Source organism: Typopeltis vanoorti, chromosome 23, assembly GCF_054136105.1.
Source record: "Typopeltis vanoorti isolate ZY-2024b chromosome 23, IOZ_Tvanoo_1.0, whole genome shotgun sequence".
Classification (NCBI taxonomy): Eukaryota; Metazoa; Arthropoda; class Arachnida; order Uropygi; family Thelyphonidae; genus Typopeltis; species Typopeltis vanoorti.
This window is the reverse complement of record NC_143571.1, coordinates 22,707,302-22,725,253: the sequence shown is the minus strand read 5'-3', so window position 1 is coordinate 22,725,253 and position 17,952 is coordinate 22,707,302. Positions and strand designations below refer to the sequence as shown.

Sequence of the window (17,952 nt, the reverse complement as noted above, 5' to 3'; positions counted from 1 at the left end):
CATTGCCTTATTTATGCCTTTAAGATTACAGTTTACGGCAATTGGATTTGAATTAAAATAGATTTTTATCTATTTTTTTCAGATTCAGATATTTTTTTGAATCACAAAAATGACCGCAGTGTTTTTAAGTTATTGGACGTAGATGCCCTTCAGAGAGAAGTTTTTATCGAAGTAAACAATGTTTGATAACCAGCATTGATAGGAAAATGTTTAAAATTATGCGTACAAATAAAACATAAGCAGAAATCAGTATGATTTATGACTACAAAATTCCACTACGTCTTATCCTCCTCTGTTTTGCAAACTAATCATGAATTCATTACATCTTGCTTTAATTTTTTTAATCTCAGTTAATTGATATAAACCAAATAAAATGTTACCTCCAAACATTGCACCCGTTCCATCCCACATTTCATGTACTGCTTAGCAAAACTTTATTCAATCTCCGACCTAACTAACTTCTCTTCCAACAGTGCATCGTTATTTCTCGGAACTAATACAATTATCCGAGTGAGTCTGCCACAGCATTTTCTTACAACTAAGGACGTCCGTGAATAATTCCAGGCAACTCAATAATTTCGCTTATTGGAAAGTGAAAAAAGATTTCACGGCACATCGCAATAGTAACAAATAGAATCTTGGCTATTTCAAGTAGATGAGCTCACTCCAAAGCGCGGTACAGGCTATGTTAATTAACTTAGTGCTGGCCAGAAGATACAATTTGTAACTCAAACACACTAACTGCGTTAAACATTTGGCGTTCGCTTAATGAGTAGGACAGCTGTTGCCAAGGTTACCGAACGCTGTACAGTTGTTTCGGGAGTTTTGTATTTAGTTTGAACAAACTATTCGGAGGCGTCTTTTGGTAAATGATACACTTGAAGATTCTTCCAGCTTGGGTCCAACTCACGACGTTGACAGTTTGTGTAATGACCCGTTTAGCAGTGTTTTGGAATTGTTTATTTTGACAACTTTTCGTCAGTTGCGTTTTCTTCTCGGGTTGATTGCACTTCCAGTATTGAGGAAGCATGTCTTATACTGAAAGTGACGATAATTCAAAAGAACATTAAATTAATTCACTAAGTTTGCGTGATTGATTTTTAAAATTAAATCCTATAGTGCATTTTCATTCTCAAAAGAGAGCAGACAGAACTGATTTAACTGTAAGTCGATAGGCAGCTGGTTTTCATCTTTCATCATCACCGCAGTTGAATGTCACTTCTACAGAGTGCTAGACGAATCACGATGTTCCTAATTCTGACTAGTATTTGTATGTGCTCAAGTCTGTGTTCTACCATTAACCATTCCTATTTGCCGATTAAATTTTGAGTTTCTTCCAGGGAAAAAAAGACTCTTATAAACCACTCTAAAATCGCTAACAAAAACGTTTCTTTTTTTATTATAAATTAAATATTTTTATATGAGTAAGATCTAATTCAACCTTTATTTGAAGAGCGGGCTAGCTCCATCACCAAATACGCTTTGCAATCTTTTGGTTCACTGTTTTAATTTAGTTTGTTCAACTGTCACTCTGAACAATTTCAAACTGTAGTGTATGTCGACAATATGAAGAGGCTTTCTAACTCGATGTGTATATTTGGTCATATGCATACGGCGTAATTTTAAATTTTGTCAGGAAAGTGTCATTTACTTTGCAAATTAAATAAATAACAAGAAAGTGTCAGAAAATTTTTCCGACTGTTTCTTATATAATAAACCAGTGGGTTATGCTTGGTTGTGCTTTTTGATAAATGATTTTACTTGGAAATCAATGAAAGTGTCTGCATAACGTCTGGAGCGACGTTCCGTTTCTAAATGGAAAAGAATTCTGTCATTTCCCTAAAAGAATTATTTTAAACTTACACTGAGAAGCAAGTTTTGTGAATAGCGTTCACTTTCACGCAGTGGTGAGCTATGGAAATTTCAACAAAGGGCTCGCATCGTCGAGCAAAAAAAAAAAAAAAAAAAAAAGGCCTAACTTAGCCCTTATAATGCTTATATTGTGACTTTGTAGTCGAATTCCTGTAGGTCGAATGACATTCAACCTACAGGAATTATCATATCTTCTGACAGATATGATAATTCCTGTAGGATATCAATCATTAATGCTAGATCTTTTAAAATTTCCAAATTGAGAAGTCGGTTTAAAAAGCCCTTATATTTATCGTTCGACGCAAAATGCTTGCATAAGCTGGGTAATTGTCCACACAGCAAGAGCCGTTCGTAAACTGCCAGCTACCCATCGTGGTCCAAACACACGACCGATCTTTAAAATTTCGATACCAAGGTCATTTGCAATCGTATTTAATTTTCGTTGATTTTTTGGTGATTGAAGATAAAAAGCATGTAAGCCTATAAGGGGCTCGTGCGAGCCCCTTATAGCTCACCACTGCTTTCACATATTCTTCAAAATATGAAAAATGAAACGACAGAAATTCGATATTAATATTTAAAAAAAAAAAAAAAAGAAAGTGAATATTTCATAAAAATAATCCCTGTTTCAATTAGCAGAAATTAACCAAAAATAAAAAAGAAATACAGTGTAATAATAGAAAACCATACAAATAAAAAAGGAAGAAGATATCTCTACAATAATGCGATAGCTGTTTGGAACATGTTAAGCTCACGAATTTCTTACATCTTATAAAATTACAGAGAATTTGACGCAAAGATGTTTTTTTTCATTCGTAGACTGCTTTTTTCTAGAAATGATATCATTTAGTTTTGTTTGCTTTCTATTCCATCTTTATGCTGTCCCAGCTTTCAAAACGAAAACTGAGACAGATACTTTATGATAGTTTTGATTTTCTTGATGGGTTTCTATTGGTTTACTCGTAAACATGCCAACTTTAAATTGATTCACCATCTCTCTCTCTCTCTCTCTCTCTCTCTCTCTCTCTCTCTCTCTCTCTCTCTCTCTCTCTCCAATCAGATGGGTAATGTTTTCTTAACATATACAAATAGGAGCTAGTTAGTCCTATTCTTTCTTTACGTGTTTATAAAGGTCCTGTTGTTCCTCGCGGCTTTAAATACTTGCACATTTCTGCATGATACCAGCTTGCATTCTTTGCGAAGGTTTCTATTCCAAATGAACTTCTGGATAAGCAACATCGGACACGTGGAACGTTCTTCATCTTGTCTTGAACAGTTTTCTGCATTCTGTAGACTGCCAAACGAATAAAACAAAAAATCTTCGCGAGCCGAAGAGGCAATCAGTCTTCACTCGTCACCGTAGCATGTCGCTCATGACCCACACGTGCGAAAGATCAGTATGTTCGGTATTTCGGAATCCAAAGTCGTTTTATTGCCGGGAGTAAACCAGAGAATGTTCGATCATGTGGATGGAATCGTTGACTCAGATAATCTCGGTGAATTCTTCACTTATTGTGCCTTCTAGAGAAAATGAACGTTTGTGTTTAAGAGAAAACAGGTTTAGATGGAAGACTTTAAAGGTATATTAAAGATATTCAAATATTTTTAAATGGAATCCCACCTTTATCGTGTTTCTCTTTGAATGATATTTTTCTTTGACTTGGTTATTATTTATCCATCTGTTTTATACAAAATCTCTTGAAAAAAATTAATGTTCAAGGTATGAACAGAAGATGGCAGCACTTTACTATTGATAAATGCTAATGGGAAAAAAAATCCATGATTGTTTGGTTATTGTTTATTGACTTCTGGAACAGTCCTACCTAATACGTCTCTGGGAAATAAGACAACACAGAAAATAAACAAAAAAAAAAAAAAAAACATTGTGAAGAGTAATGTTTTTTTTCGGAATATTTAAACATTAAAAATTAAAAAAATTAGATAAATCTAAGTTAAAATAATTGCAAATTCATTTCTCGTTCAATGGAAACCAATTCGTTATTGTTTGTTAACCGACAATTATTTTCATTTGTAACAATAAAACAAGCTCGCAACACAGTCTAGAATCATGACATTTAATTAAATTAAACAATAAAAAAAAATCACGCGACAGGCTGGTTTTTGGCCAACAGTAATTCCGCGAGCTATCACATTATTACATCCCAGTCGGATGTGTTCTTCCTTTGACTTCTTTTCTCTTTTTTTCTCTCCTAGAAAGAATGCCAAATGAAATCAGGAACTAATTAGAATAGTTAAACAATGCTATTTAATTATTTTCTTTCATTAATTACAGAGTTCTGCCTATAGAATTCAGAATTAAAGTGGATTCACTAAGGAATTCTGAAAATCGACTTTTCTGCGCATTTGTGTCGTAACATTTTTTTTAATAAAAAACAGCCCATCAATTTGTTAGCTTTTATCTAGAAATCCCTTAAAGCAATGCATGCCTTTTTTAGCATCGTTGAGGAGAAATTGTAGAGAACCTTGATTGTAGCTAATCATATTTAAAAAAAAAAAATAAGAAGGATGAAAACAGACCTCCTAATCATTATCAAGTGTAAGAGGTATTCGATTACTACTAAATTCGATGTTTTTTTAAATCAAATTTGGATAACATGCGACATCTTTTTAACACTAATTAAACTATTTCTTTGCGAGGCGATAAATGTCATTTAACATGATATGTAAAATAAAGGGAGCAGTAAGGAAGCTCTCGCACCATTCCTAAATCTGTAATCTATAAATATTTATTTACTTATTTAATATATTAATTCGTAATCTAATCTATAAATGGCAATTGAATTTTTTACTTTATAGAGAGGCTTGTCTTTTCCTATTTTTTAATAGAAATCATTTATCATGATTTGTTCATGTTTTCTGTATTCTAATTTTGACTTTAGTGAGCTAAGAATAAATGCAATATATGTTTCACAAGTATGCGGTATTTTTCCGGTTATCAGTACGCGCGCGCGCGCGCGCGCACGCACGCACGCACGCACACACACACACACACACACACACACACACACACACACACACACACACACACACACACACACACACACACACACACACACACACACACGAAGTGGACAACATTTCCTGACAGAATAAAATACAAATTTCTACCGTAATAACTCAACGTTTTATTAAACTCTCAAAAGAAAGCACTCGAAGCGAGAGAATTGCTACGAAAAAAAGTAAATCAAAAATATAATTTCTTGGAAGCCTTAATGTGATTTATTTAATTAATAAAAAATTTTCAATATCTGGTCTTAATCTCAAGTATTTTAATAATAAAATAAACACCTTTTCTTTATTTGTATATGGAAAATATATGATTTCTACATCATTACTAATCCTATCTTCTGGGTTGATTTCCTTGAGTTTGGATTCGCATTCGGAATTCCTGTGCATCTGGAGGAATTCTCGAACCTGTCTCTGTCTGTTCAGGTTGTTTAAGGTTGTTTTGTCCTGTGGGGCTATGGTGTTGTGATATCGCTTTCTGGCTTTATGGCTTTATTTTTGGCCCTAATCAGGTCCATTATCTCTTCTGGGATCCAGTTGGGAGCGTGGAAAACTGATACTATTGCTGTGTTGATTTGCCTAGTTAAATTGTTTACAGCTTGGTCTATTTCTTCTTTTTTTACGAATAACAGGGGACCGATGTGGACTGGGAGAGCTTGTCCCATGGTAAGAAAGAATGATGTGGAGAGAGCTGACCTTGAAGTCCTAACCTGAGCAGGATGGGATTATGATCTGAGTTAAGCTCTTCTAATGTCTCCAGCTGGTATTGATATTTGATGTTTCTGAGGATAACCATGTCTAATACACCAGAACTTCCTGATGGGCTGTAATGGGTGAGCTCAGTGGGTCCAGCTACTATTGATGAGTTGAATAACGTGTAGTTGAATAAGGTACGGACTTTGGAGTTGATTGACGAACTGAACCATGCCGTATGTTTGGAGTTTAGGTCTCCTGGAATTATGGAATTATATTCCATATAATTCCATAATTATATGGAATCTCCACGGATTCCATATAATTATGGAATCCGTGGAGCCGAGGATGGAGTCTAAGTCTGCTGTCAATAGTGGAATGCTGGGAGGATTGTACGCTGCGTAGATTTTGAGTTTGCCTGCGTTATTAGTGTGACCCCCACACCTGTCACCTCAAGGTTTAGAGTTTGGGGGGTGGTCAGCGAGTTGTGGCTCAAATAATTTTTAATAAAAATAGCTGCGCCGCCTCCACTAGAGTTACGTCTGTCTGTCCTATATAAAATATAACCTTTTAGTTTTAGGTTGTTTAATGGTCTGAGGTGGGATTCACTGATCAAGATTATGTCTGGATCGTATCTTTTTGCGAATTCTTGCAGCTCGAGAATTTTATTTGTTAAGCCACTGGCATTCCATGCTGTTATCATGAGAGAATTTGGTTTAAAAATTTTAAACATTATAGAGAGCTGTTAATATGGATTGGGTTTCTAGATAGAATCTCTTTCTGGAAGATGGTGAGGTGCATGCTTTGCTGAATTCATGCAGCATTGTTGCAAATGACGAGGTTAAAGCTAATGTGAGATTAGAACTTGTTCGTTCTTGCGATGAAGGAGTCTGGGTTCTTACCGTTTATGATTTGGACATGGATGAAGATCGAGTGCCTTCCTGTGTTGCTGAATGTGAGGTATTATGATCTGGAGGACGACCTGTTTCATTGTTTGTCATTGCTTGGAGGAGCGTGGTTCGTTCTTGTTGATCCATGGTTTTTTTATGGAAAAGGCATCCCTTGTGATTAGAGGGATGTGGTCCTCTACAATTGGCACAGCAGGCAGGAATGGGTCTGGGCTTGGTGCAGGAGTTAGTTTGGTGACCCTCGCCGCATTTTAGGCATCTGTAGGCAGCTCTCTTCGTACCAAAAGACAACCACTTCCCCCTTTGAAGACCAATCTTGGAATTGCACACTCAGATGAAGAAAAAATAGAAGCCCTAATTGACAATCTGGAAAATCAATGCAGCCCATCTTACGTAAACTTAAATATCAATCTTATTTACAAAGTTCATCGTAAAGTTAGAAATGCACTAAGACAGCCTAAGGATGATTCAGAAACCATCACCCCCACATCTCCAACAGAAATAATAAAAATCATTTCCCATCTGAAGAATAAAAAGGCCCCCGGCCCTGACGGCATTACCAATAGAATAATAAAGCTACTCCCACGGAAAGCCATAATTCATCTAGTTAATATTATCAATTCCATTTTAAGGTTCCAGTACTTACCCACAGATTGGAAAATCGCGGACATTATACCTCTGAAAAAGCCTGGTAATAACCCACAACTTCCCCAAAGCTACAGGCCCATCAGTCTTCTTTCCTGTCTTGGCAAAGTAAAAGAAAAGGTCATCCTATCAAGACTACAATCAGCAGTGGACAAACAGAAAATAATCCCAAATGAGCAATTTGGGTTTCGCAAAGCTCATAATACGGTGCAACAAATTCACCGACTAACAGAGCATATCATTCATGGTTTTAACTGGCACCTTCACACTGCTGCTGTATTTTTGGATGTTGCAAAGGCCTTTGATAAGGTCTGCCATCAAGGCCTTATCTTCAAACTAATTGAAAACAATATCTCAATTAAGCTAGTGAAACTCATATATTCATATATCAATGAAAGATACATGCAAGTAAAACTCAACGGAATTGTGTCATCAAGGCGCAAAATTCTGGCGGGAGTACCTCAGGGTTCTCTTCTGGTCCCAATACTTTTCACAACTTGCATGGCAGATATTCCTTTCAATTCAAGAACAACTACTACGGTCCTTTATGCCGACGACACCGCTATTCTTGCTAGATCGCTCAGCCCTCGCCTAGCAATCACTAGACTCCAAGGAAGTATCAATGAGCTAGAAAACTGGTTCACCAACTGGAGGATTCAAGTGAACCCCCTCAAAAGCTCAGCCATGCTGTTTTCAAGAAGAAAGGTCTGCAACAAAGAAGACATCCTGCTCTCTGGTCATAAGATCCCGTGGCAATCAGAGACCAAATATCGTGGGGTATTAATGGAGAAGAAACTCCTTTTTAACAAGTACATCAATCTCATTGGCGCCAAATCTTCCAAAGTAATAGCACAGCTCTACCCATTGATCAACCGCAAGACCAAATTGAACCCACATAATAAATTGCTTCTTTACCGGATGGTAATACGTCCAGTCATTACCTACGCCTCACCAGCATGGAGTCACACTTCAAGATCAAACATTTTGAAATTACAGAGAATCCAAAACAAATGCCTTAGGATGATCCTGGATGCACCGTGGTTCATCAGAAATTCACAAATTCACCGAGAAACCGGCACTCCATACATCTCCTCCCTTCTTCGTGATCTTGCAGAAAAATTCTTCGTGAAGTCAAGTTCACATTCAAACCCACTAATCGTGCAAGCTGTCAATTAGAATGAGACTGATTACTACAAACACAAAAGACCGAAGGCTATTCTTCTCTCAACTGATCATAGCTAACACAACTGCCCTCAGAGGGCGAGCTTAACTGCTCACAAACCTCCCATTCCCAAACAACTCTCATTACAGATAAAGGGGAATGTGAAAAGCACTAGTGCTTCACCCATCCTGTCAGTAATGTTAATGGTAAAAACTCCTCCTATCACTCTTGGGTGCATAATGCTCAGCATTACGCACACTCAAAATACACTTTAGATTATGGGATACTGAGGCAATTTATGTGAAGTTACTACTAATCTGTATATAGAAGTAGCGTCATGAAAATACTTACACGCGCAAACTTTTCTTATACTTGGATAAAGCATAAACCAAGAATAGAATTTTTCTTTGCATATTTAATTTCGTATACAGAGCAAATATAAATAAATATATATTTAGGAAGATAAAAAGATAAGAGTGACAGAGGAGAGAAAGAGGCCTCGGTTGACCAGTTTCAGCTGTTGACCCACCGGGTACTTCTAAAAAGGGTTGTTTGACTTTTCACTCATTGAAGGAAAAGTCCCAAAAAGGAAAAATACGCTTAAAACCTAACAACAGCAAACAGATAAAAAAACATTAAAAATACTATGAAAACCCCAGTATACGAAGTATAAAAGCCTGTAAAACCTAAGAGATGGATAAAAACAAGTGAACAAATTAGGGAGATCTGGCCCGGGAGATCCCTCCTTGAAAGGGCTCAGGACAGCCTCCATGTTGGCAAACATGTGCACACTTTAATTCTCCCTGTGTAATCTGACACATAGTTGGTAGCCTATGCCATCTCCTTTACCCAAGAAGAATTTTTCCTGCTCCAGACATCGAGGGAGATAGGCGGAGAAGCAGTTCCTAATCCGAAGGAACATTCTGTCTTCCTCAGTGAGGAGATGTTTTTACGTATTTTCCATGTGATATTTTTAGAACATTGATGAAAAAAAATAGGTATTGTTTGTTTTTTTTCTAACTAGAGTGTGTGTGTGTGGGGGGGGGGGGGAATTGCAATAGTACCACCTCAGAGAAAGTGGGTAACGGGATCTTAAGCACTTCAGTCAACTTTTGTCAAGTGCGTTGCACTGGTAGAAGAGGTGCCCTAGAGTTTCAATTGCATGGCATACTTCGCCACAAGGTCGGGGGCGATATTGTGATTTCTCTAGTTACACCGGGAGTCGGCTAAGCGATTCTTCAAGCCAAATCCCCATGAAAAGGTTGTCCCCAGCTGTTTTTGATATCTGTAAAAAAGCACCTCTTCATTCGTACCCAGATCAGGCGTCTCAGAACAACTTTTTTCAAAAATGTTTCCAAATCTTTTTACAGTGTGTTAACTTTATTTATTTATTTTTTGGCTAGATGGATGAAGGAAGAATGCTTTTCATATTCTCCGTTATCTGCAGAAGAAAGTGTATAGATTTGGTAATATAGTTGAATAAGCTCTGATCATGGCAGGAAAGTAACAGCAATATCTGATCCTCAGTGAAAACTTCATTGGCTATAGCTTGCCATCCATTACTCTCCCTGGGTACCCATTTCAGTCGCCTCGTACGATGCGTTGGCGACAGAGGGACTATTCTTATCCCGGCCATCACACGGAGTACTGTGTTTATCCTTATAGTCCTTATAAGGACTGGCTTAAAGGGGCGAAGCAAGAATGCTTTTCATCTTCCCCGTTATCTGTAGAGGACAGTGTAGGGATAAGGTGTTATTGAGCAATTAAAGCTCTGATCATGGCAGGAGAGTAACAGCAATAGCCGAGCCTCAGTTAGAACTTCATTGGCTACAGCATTGCCATCCATTACCCTCCAACGGTCCAGATCGGAGTACTGTGTTCTTAAAAGAACTGGGAGATGGACTGAGTCCTTGACTCTTTATCCCATCATCTGAATGAAGAAAATCTGTGTGGATGGGGTGTTATTCAGCTAAAAGCTCTAGTCATGGTTGGGTAACGGCAATAACCGAACCTCAGTTAAAACTTCATTGGTTACAGCACTGCCATTCGTTACCCTGGAAGTCCTAAAAAGGACTCTTCTTCCTATGGCCGAAACCTATATATCGAAGTACTGTGTTATCCTTATAAGCACTGGCTTAAAGGGGCGAAGCAAGAATGCTTTTCATCTTCCCCGTTATCTGTAGAGGACAGTGTAGGGATACGGTGTTATTGAGCTATTAACGCTCTGATCATGGCAGGATGGGTCACAGCAATAGCCGAGCCTCAGTTAGAACTTCATTGGCTACACCATTGCCACTACTCTCCAAGGGTATTAATCACTGCATCTCACGGTCGATTCTTAATTTCAAATTTCCATGAAGCTTTCAAGTACTGTGTCCTTATCCTTATAAGCACAGGCTTAAAGGGGCGAAGCAAGAATGCTTTTCATCTTCCCCGTTATCTGTAGAGGACAGTGTAGGGATAAGGTGTTATTGAGCTATTAAAGCTCGTTGTGGCAGGAGGGTAACAGCAATAGCCAAGCCTCAGTTAGGACTTCATTGGCTACAGCATTGCCATTCATTACCATCCAAGGGTATTTTAATCACCGCATCTCACGGTCGATCCACAAGTATTATTTTATCCTTATATCCTTATACGGACTGGCTTAAAGGGGCGAAGCAACAATGCTTTTCATCTTCCCCGTTATCTGTAGAGGACAATATAGGGGTAAGGTGTTGCGCTATTAAAGCTCTGATCATGACAGGAGGGTAACAGCAATAGCCAAGCATCAGTTGGAACTTCATTGCTTACGGCATTGCCATCCATTACCCTCCAATGGTATTAATCATTAATCACCGCATTTCACGGTCGATTAACTTACTCCGGTACCCCTCGGTCCTCATCATGTACTGTGTTCCTTATAGTCTTTATAAGGACTGGCTTGAAGGGGCGAAGCAAGAATGCTTTTCATCTTCCCCGTTATCTGTAGAGGACAGTGTATGGATAAGTGTTATTGGGCAACTAAAGCTCTGATCATGGCAGGAGGGTAACAGCACTAGCCGAGCTTCCGTTAGAACTTCATTGTCTACAGCATTGCCATCTAGTACCCTCCAAGGGTATTGGATTGAATGAATCAATCACCGCATCTCACCATGTACTGTGTTAAAAGTCACATCCAAATCTAACATCCAGAAACTACAGAGGATACAAAACAAATGCCTGCGGATGATCTTAGTCGCCCCATGGTTCGTCAGAAACACGCAGATCCACAGAGAAACCGGAACCCCTGACATCCGTTCTCTCCTTCATGACCATGCGGAAAAGTTCTTCAGCAAGGCACATTCTCATCCCAATCCACTAATCAGACAAGCTTCCAGTTATAGTGAACATGACTATCAAAAACACAAAAGACCCAAGGCAATCCTGCTTTCAGCAGAACAGAGCTAACTCCATAGTTCACAAAGTGCGAGCATAAGTCTCACAACCTCCCCCATCAAGCTTCTCAACACAGATAAAGGGGAAAATAAAAAGCATTTCATGCTTCACCCAGCAAGCCAGTAACGTTGTTGTTGTTAAAAGTTAAGTCCTTATAAGGACTGGCTTAAAGGGGCGAAACAAGAATGCTTTTTATCTTCCCCGTTATCTGTAGAGGACAGTGTAGGGAGAAGGTGTTATTGAGCTATTAAAGCTCTGATCATGGCAGGCGGGTAACAGCAATAGCCGAGCCTCAGTTAGAACTTCATTGGCTACAGCATTGCCATCCATTACCCTCCAAGGGATTGGTGGTTCTCACCCTTGTTAAAAGTTCTTAAAAGAACTGGGCGATGGACTGAGTCCTTGACTCTTTATCCCGTCATCTGAATGAAGAAAATCTGTGTGGATGGAGAGTGTTATTGAGCTAAAAAGCTCTAGTCATGGCTGGGTAACGGCAATAGCTAGCCGAGCCTCAGTTAAAACTTCATTGGCTACAGCATTGCCATTCGTTACCCTGGAAGTCCTAAAAAGGACTTTTCTTGTTAAAAGTGGGTTGTTTTGGTTGTTTTAATTATATTATTATACTAAATATTAAATGGTGTTTCATATATTTTTATTATCTGAAATTTAATTGATTGCAACTAAAGTATAATTTACAGCAATATTTGTAAGATATTTAAAGAAGTTACTCTGATAAGTAAAATCGTAAAAAAATAGTATATGACGTCAAAACGAAATCATTTTTTCAAAAATTTTATAAGATATAGAGAAATAATCATATTTTTATTTTTAATGCGCTACCTACAACAAAGATAGTATTAGTATTATTTTCCCAGCCATGAATTCACAAGATTTAATGCAGGATGTCCAGTTTTAGTACTTGAGAGTATATTTTACAATACGAAATGCTACTTTCATAAATAGTTCATGGGCAACCTTCCACACAGTATCAAATCATTCCTTGTTTCCTTTCTTTGTCCTATTTTCCACGTACAGAACATAGAAAAAATACTACCGCTAGATGTCGCCTACATCAACAATAAATCTGGGCTTCCTGTCCTGGTGGAAAGTTTATTATCATTTCTCACGTCACTGCATAGGAAGAGGGAAAAGTGTTTTCGCCTCTTTGAGCTAACACATTGGATGCTGAGACAGCACATTCGTTTCGTCAAGAAGAGCAGCCTGCTCGAGAAGGAAGGCTTACAGTAAGAAAAAAAAAAAAAAAAAAAACTCACTCAGAGATGGAAGAAAAAGGATTTCTATTAGTTACTCTCAGCGTAAACTACTTTAGCTGTTCTCTGTATATTCCCTTTCTGAGTATTTTTTTATTCTTTGTCAGAGGGCGGGCGGGATTGAAATAAATTCATAATGAGTGTCATTTCGATCATATAAGGAGATGGTTTTTCATCACCTTCGAATACAAAAACAGTTAATGATGACAGCAAAGGAAAAATGGTAAAAAAAATAATAAAATAAAATAAAAATGCTGGAATTTCAAGATTAAAAAACTTTCAACGCATCATACATTTGGATCTTGCTTTAAGTCAATTTCTTCATCAGCTGTTATGTTTTAATTAAGGCGAAACTATTTAAACAGCTAAAAATTAAATTACAAGTAATTAGTGTTCAGATACACAGACACGTTTAGAAAATTTCTTTAAGATATTTCTAAAATTTCTTTTTCACATTTTCTTTCAAGATTAAATAATTACAAAGTTTTCATATTTTTAAAGTACTGTTTTAGCAATAATTCGATTTTTATATGTTAGCTGACTACTTCGTAATGCAATTAATTAGTTTACTTATCCTCTATAAATGAACATTTAAAATTAATTTCTAATAACAATAATTCACGGTATTTTAAGCCTTTAAGCCAATGATCTCGCTATGTTGGCTTTCGTAAACGTAATTTTAGAGTATGGTAGTTAGTCTTATGCCTAAATGTTAATTCTTGTAATTCCTAACTTGTTTATCTGGTTGCAGGATCCTTCCACCTCCGCATGAGACCGGTTAACTGACCTTCATCCGAAAATCCCTAATAAAGGTTCTTCGCTTCTCTGAGGGTCTTTGAACCCAGATCTTTCCAAAACTAAAGCACTGCGTCGAAACCGACTGAGGTACGCAGCTTCTTTAAGTCCATTAATAGATTCTAAAAATATAATAATTTCATTATCTCAAGGCATAGCTTATAACAAAGTTATAAGCTTTTTTTTCAGATACCATAATATCTGACAAATTCATATTTTATCAGATATGAATGTCAGATACCATAATATTTTAATTAAATTATTATATTAAAAAAGGCATTTAATTAGTCGTATTCAGAACCAGGAAGAAAGGGTGGGAGTGGGGAGAAGAATTTGGAATTTAATAAAAAAAATAATATTATTATTTAATAAAAGAATAAAAACGTAGTCCTAATTACTGTAAGAAAAAGGTTTAATTTAATAATAATTATAGTAAAATAATGCAAATAATTTAATAAATGTAATAAATATATAATAACTTAAATTAGGAAATGAAGGATTTCTTTTAATATAATATTGAATTAAAACTTTTATATATTTAATATAGATTTTAGTATGCAGTTAAAAAATCTAGCTGACCCAAGAAATGATTCTCCGCATCACCACACACACCCGCGCGCGCACGGTAATTCGCATATGAGCAGTTGCTCAAAGTATAGTAAATTAGTATTGTCTATAGATAGAAAGATGAGAAGAAAGAAAGAAAATTGTTAACATTTTATGTGACGATCTGTAGATTACATTCTTTAAGAAATATGATACAAAAGGAAGAAGGCTGTTCCACATGACAAGGAAGAAGGGATCAAGAGCAAGAAAAATTCGCTCTTTGGAGTTGAAATGCGAAGGGGTGTTGGATAGCTGCTCCACGCATTTTAACAGATTTACGAGAAAGGTGGATGATGTCAATTCAGATGAACGGACCTAACTGCTCACTTTGCTAAGGAGTCAATGTTTTCAAGGAGTAGTATCCCTAAAAGGAACTCTTAGGGATACTACCCCAAATGCGAGAACAGTAATCAACTGTCAAACGGATTTGTAATTTGTATAACGTCCATATCTTTTGAGATGTAAAGTAATGCATTCAGCGGAAGATTTTTTTTTTTTTTTTTTTTTGGATGCTGAGAAGAAGACGTTTGTAAATGTTTATGCTAAGAGAGATTTAAGGTTAGGATATAGAAATTTTATTTTGTCTATAGATTTTACCGTTGTCAAACGTAAACGAAAACGAAATGATTGAAATTAAAAGGGTTACCAGAACCTCATTTAAGAATGGTTTGGGAATCAGAATTTAAGATTGTAGAAGCTGATATTATGGAAGGTTGGTGAGTAGTTGATACTGCAGAAGCTCAACGTTATATAGAAGGACCAGCGTAGGCGAAAAAACAGAACTGTTAGTTCAAAGTCTGATGGTAAAGATCCATCTACCATACCCAATGTGCGCTCAGAGAGAGAGAGAGAGAGAGAGAGAGAGAGAGAGAAAGAAAGTTGAAGTTGCCTGCAAGCAAGTTGAAGATATATGACGAAAGCTTACTTAATAGAACTTTGTGTCTGACCCAATCAAATCAAATAGATTTATAACGTGGAGAGGATTTTTTATTTCATAGGATTCAAGGTAACGTATAAGCTGAGTGTTAATGGTGTTCTCCATTAATTTAGGAAGAAATGAAGTGGGTAAAATTACACTGTCGTTAGATTGCAAAGATTTGTCGCTTTTCTTAGGACGATAAATATCTGCATAATTATATAAATACGGTTAATTTCTGAACAATACACCTATTTTTATCTCTAATAAAAATTTCTTATTAATAATTCCAATGTAAATGACTTCGATGAGAGTTGGTGATTGTAGGTCGATAAGTCCTCTTTAGGACTTCCAGGGTAACTGATGACAATGCTGTAGCCAATGAAGTTTTAACTGAGGCTCGGCTATTGCGGTTACCTAGCTATGACTAGAGCTTTTAGCTCAATAACACTCCATCCATACAGATTCTCTTCATTCAGATGACGGGATAAAGCGTCAAGGACTCAGTCATCGCCCAGTTCTTCTAAGAACTGACTTCGATGAATTGATTTCATTTTGAATCAGTGAGGTTTCTCTTCGACTTTTGACGAGATCAGACGTGTTATTTTAGATTGAGCCTGATTAATTTTCATACAAGGTTTTTCGGGAATCTCACGTTGCACTGGCGCTGATACAGTTTGATTCCTACTGTCTCCCCCTCTGCATGAAAAATGCACGAGGTCTGATATCCGTGTAGGCCTCACCAGAATTAAGGACCAGTGGTGGATTTATGTTTATTAGGGCGGTAGGCTTTCATCCATGGCCAAGTGAATTCTCGACACTCCTTAATCATTAATTAGGATATTTTAAACTTAAGTATTGATTTGCTGGTAGACAAATTTGTGTCTACGGGAGTTTGCTTTTTGATCGTAAGAGCTTCGGGTGTTTTGTCAGTAGACCATCTAAAGTCTACAGGATTATCTACAGACACCAGAATATTCTCCAACAATATACGGTGAACAAAAATGGAAACATAAAAGACATCAAGGACACCATTCAAAATCTCAACAGAGATCTGACACTTGACGTTCTTAAATTTACCTTAAATAAATTTAAGGCAGAATATCCTGGCTTCCTGAATATCTACACTCAAGTCGACGACACGGAAAATGGTGATGTGGACACTGAACGGAACTTCACACCTCTCCCACCACCAAAGGCTCCCAGACAATATGATTTTTCTCAGGAGGAACAATAAAAAAAAGGCGAAGAACACCTGAAGATCATATGGAAGAGGATGTAGCAACACATGACACCCAAGATGGAAAAGAAAAGGCCCCTCCAGTTATCCTCCGAGACCAAGAGAAGTGGACCTCAGCCTCATGGTCCCTAGGAAAACAAAACCAACTTCTCCAGGGCATGAAATACTGATGAGGGTGTAAAGATTCATCCTGCTACTGTTTCAGATTATCGTAAGATGACAAAAATGCTGGACAACTCCAAATTTCCATTCCATAAATTCGCACTAGCAATCGAGAAAAATCTTAAAGTGGTGCTTAGAGGGGATTGCTGAGGGCATTACAACTGATGAGATCACTGATGATCTCATCACTCAAGGACTGACCCCAATCAAAGTCAGCAGGATTCTGAGATCTGAAAAAAGGTCAATGCCGCTGGTGCTGGTCGAAATCAGCAACACACAGAAAAGGATATATGAAGTGATAGATATTTGCAGGCTCAAAATTACAACCAGCCTCTAAGGAAGAAGGCATCGGCAGGGCAATGCCATAGATGCCAAAAATTCGGGCATGCCTAAAAGTTATGCAAAGCTGCTTGTAGATATCTGAAATGTGGAGATGGACACCAAACCAACACTTTCACCAAGTTAAGATCTACATCTGCCTGTTTTGCTAACTGTAGAGGACTACATCCTGCCAATTACAAGGGTGCCTTTTCCACCCAAAAAAGCGTGGGTCAGCAAGAGAACCATGCTCCCCCATGCAATGACACCATAAGTAACCAAGCCAGTCGCCCTCCTGTTCGAAATACCTCACATTCAGCAGCACAGGACGGCACGCGACCTTCATCCATGCCCAAAACATACGCAGAGGCGGCACGTACTCAGATTCCTTCATCTCAAGAGCAAACAAGCTCCAAGTTATCATCAGTTCTAACTGCTTCACTTGCCACCATGCTGCATGAATTCAGAAAAGTAAGCAAGCACCTTACCATCGTCTAGAAAGAAATTCTATAATCCTATCCATAGTTGACCCAGGATCAACTCTCTCCTCAACACTCTTTTATGGCATGTGATAAACTCTCAAATGTTCTCCCAGAGCACATCGGCCCACCTCCAGTCATTCGTAAAAAAGAAGAAATAGACTTAGCTATAAGCAACCTAACAGAACAAATTATCACAGCAATAGCATCAGTCATGCAAACCACTGTCTTCCGCTCGTCCAGTCGGATTCCGGAAGAGATTATGAACCTGATCAGAACTAAAAACATAGCCCTAAAAAATCGATTCCACAACACGAGAGCACCGCAGGACAAAACAACCTTAAACAACTTGAACAGACAGGTTCGAGAAGCTCTCTAGAAACACATGAATTCCGAATGGGAATCTAAACTAGATAAATCAACCATGAAGATAACTCCATATGG

General features: G+C 37.6%; 2 protein-coding genes across 9 annotated transcripts in view; one reads left to right on the top strand and one right to left on the bottom strand.

Annotated features, from left to right (window-relative positions):
* Positions 1 to 17,952, top strand: part of LOC150093682 (beta-1,3-galactosyltransferase 5-like) — a 100,241-nt gene that overhangs the window by 31,680 nt on the left and 50,609 nt on the right. For 4 of the 8 annotated variants that reach the window (XM_090412802.1, XM_090412803.1, XM_090412801.1 and 1 more), the window contains exon 2: positions 13,744 to 13,877. The exons of the other annotated variants lie outside the window; for them this stretch is intronic. The gene's annotated coding sequence lies outside the window, so the exon portion shown is untranslated. The remainder of the gene's footprint in view (positions 1 to 13,743; positions 13,878 to 17,952) is intronic. 8 annotated transcript variants of the gene reach the window in all.
* Positions 1 to 17,952, bottom strand: part of LOC150093683 (beta-1,3-galactosyltransferase 1-like) — a 204,767-nt gene that overhangs the window by 177,713 nt on the left and 9,102 nt on the right. The gene's annotated exons all lie outside the window — the stretch shown is intronic.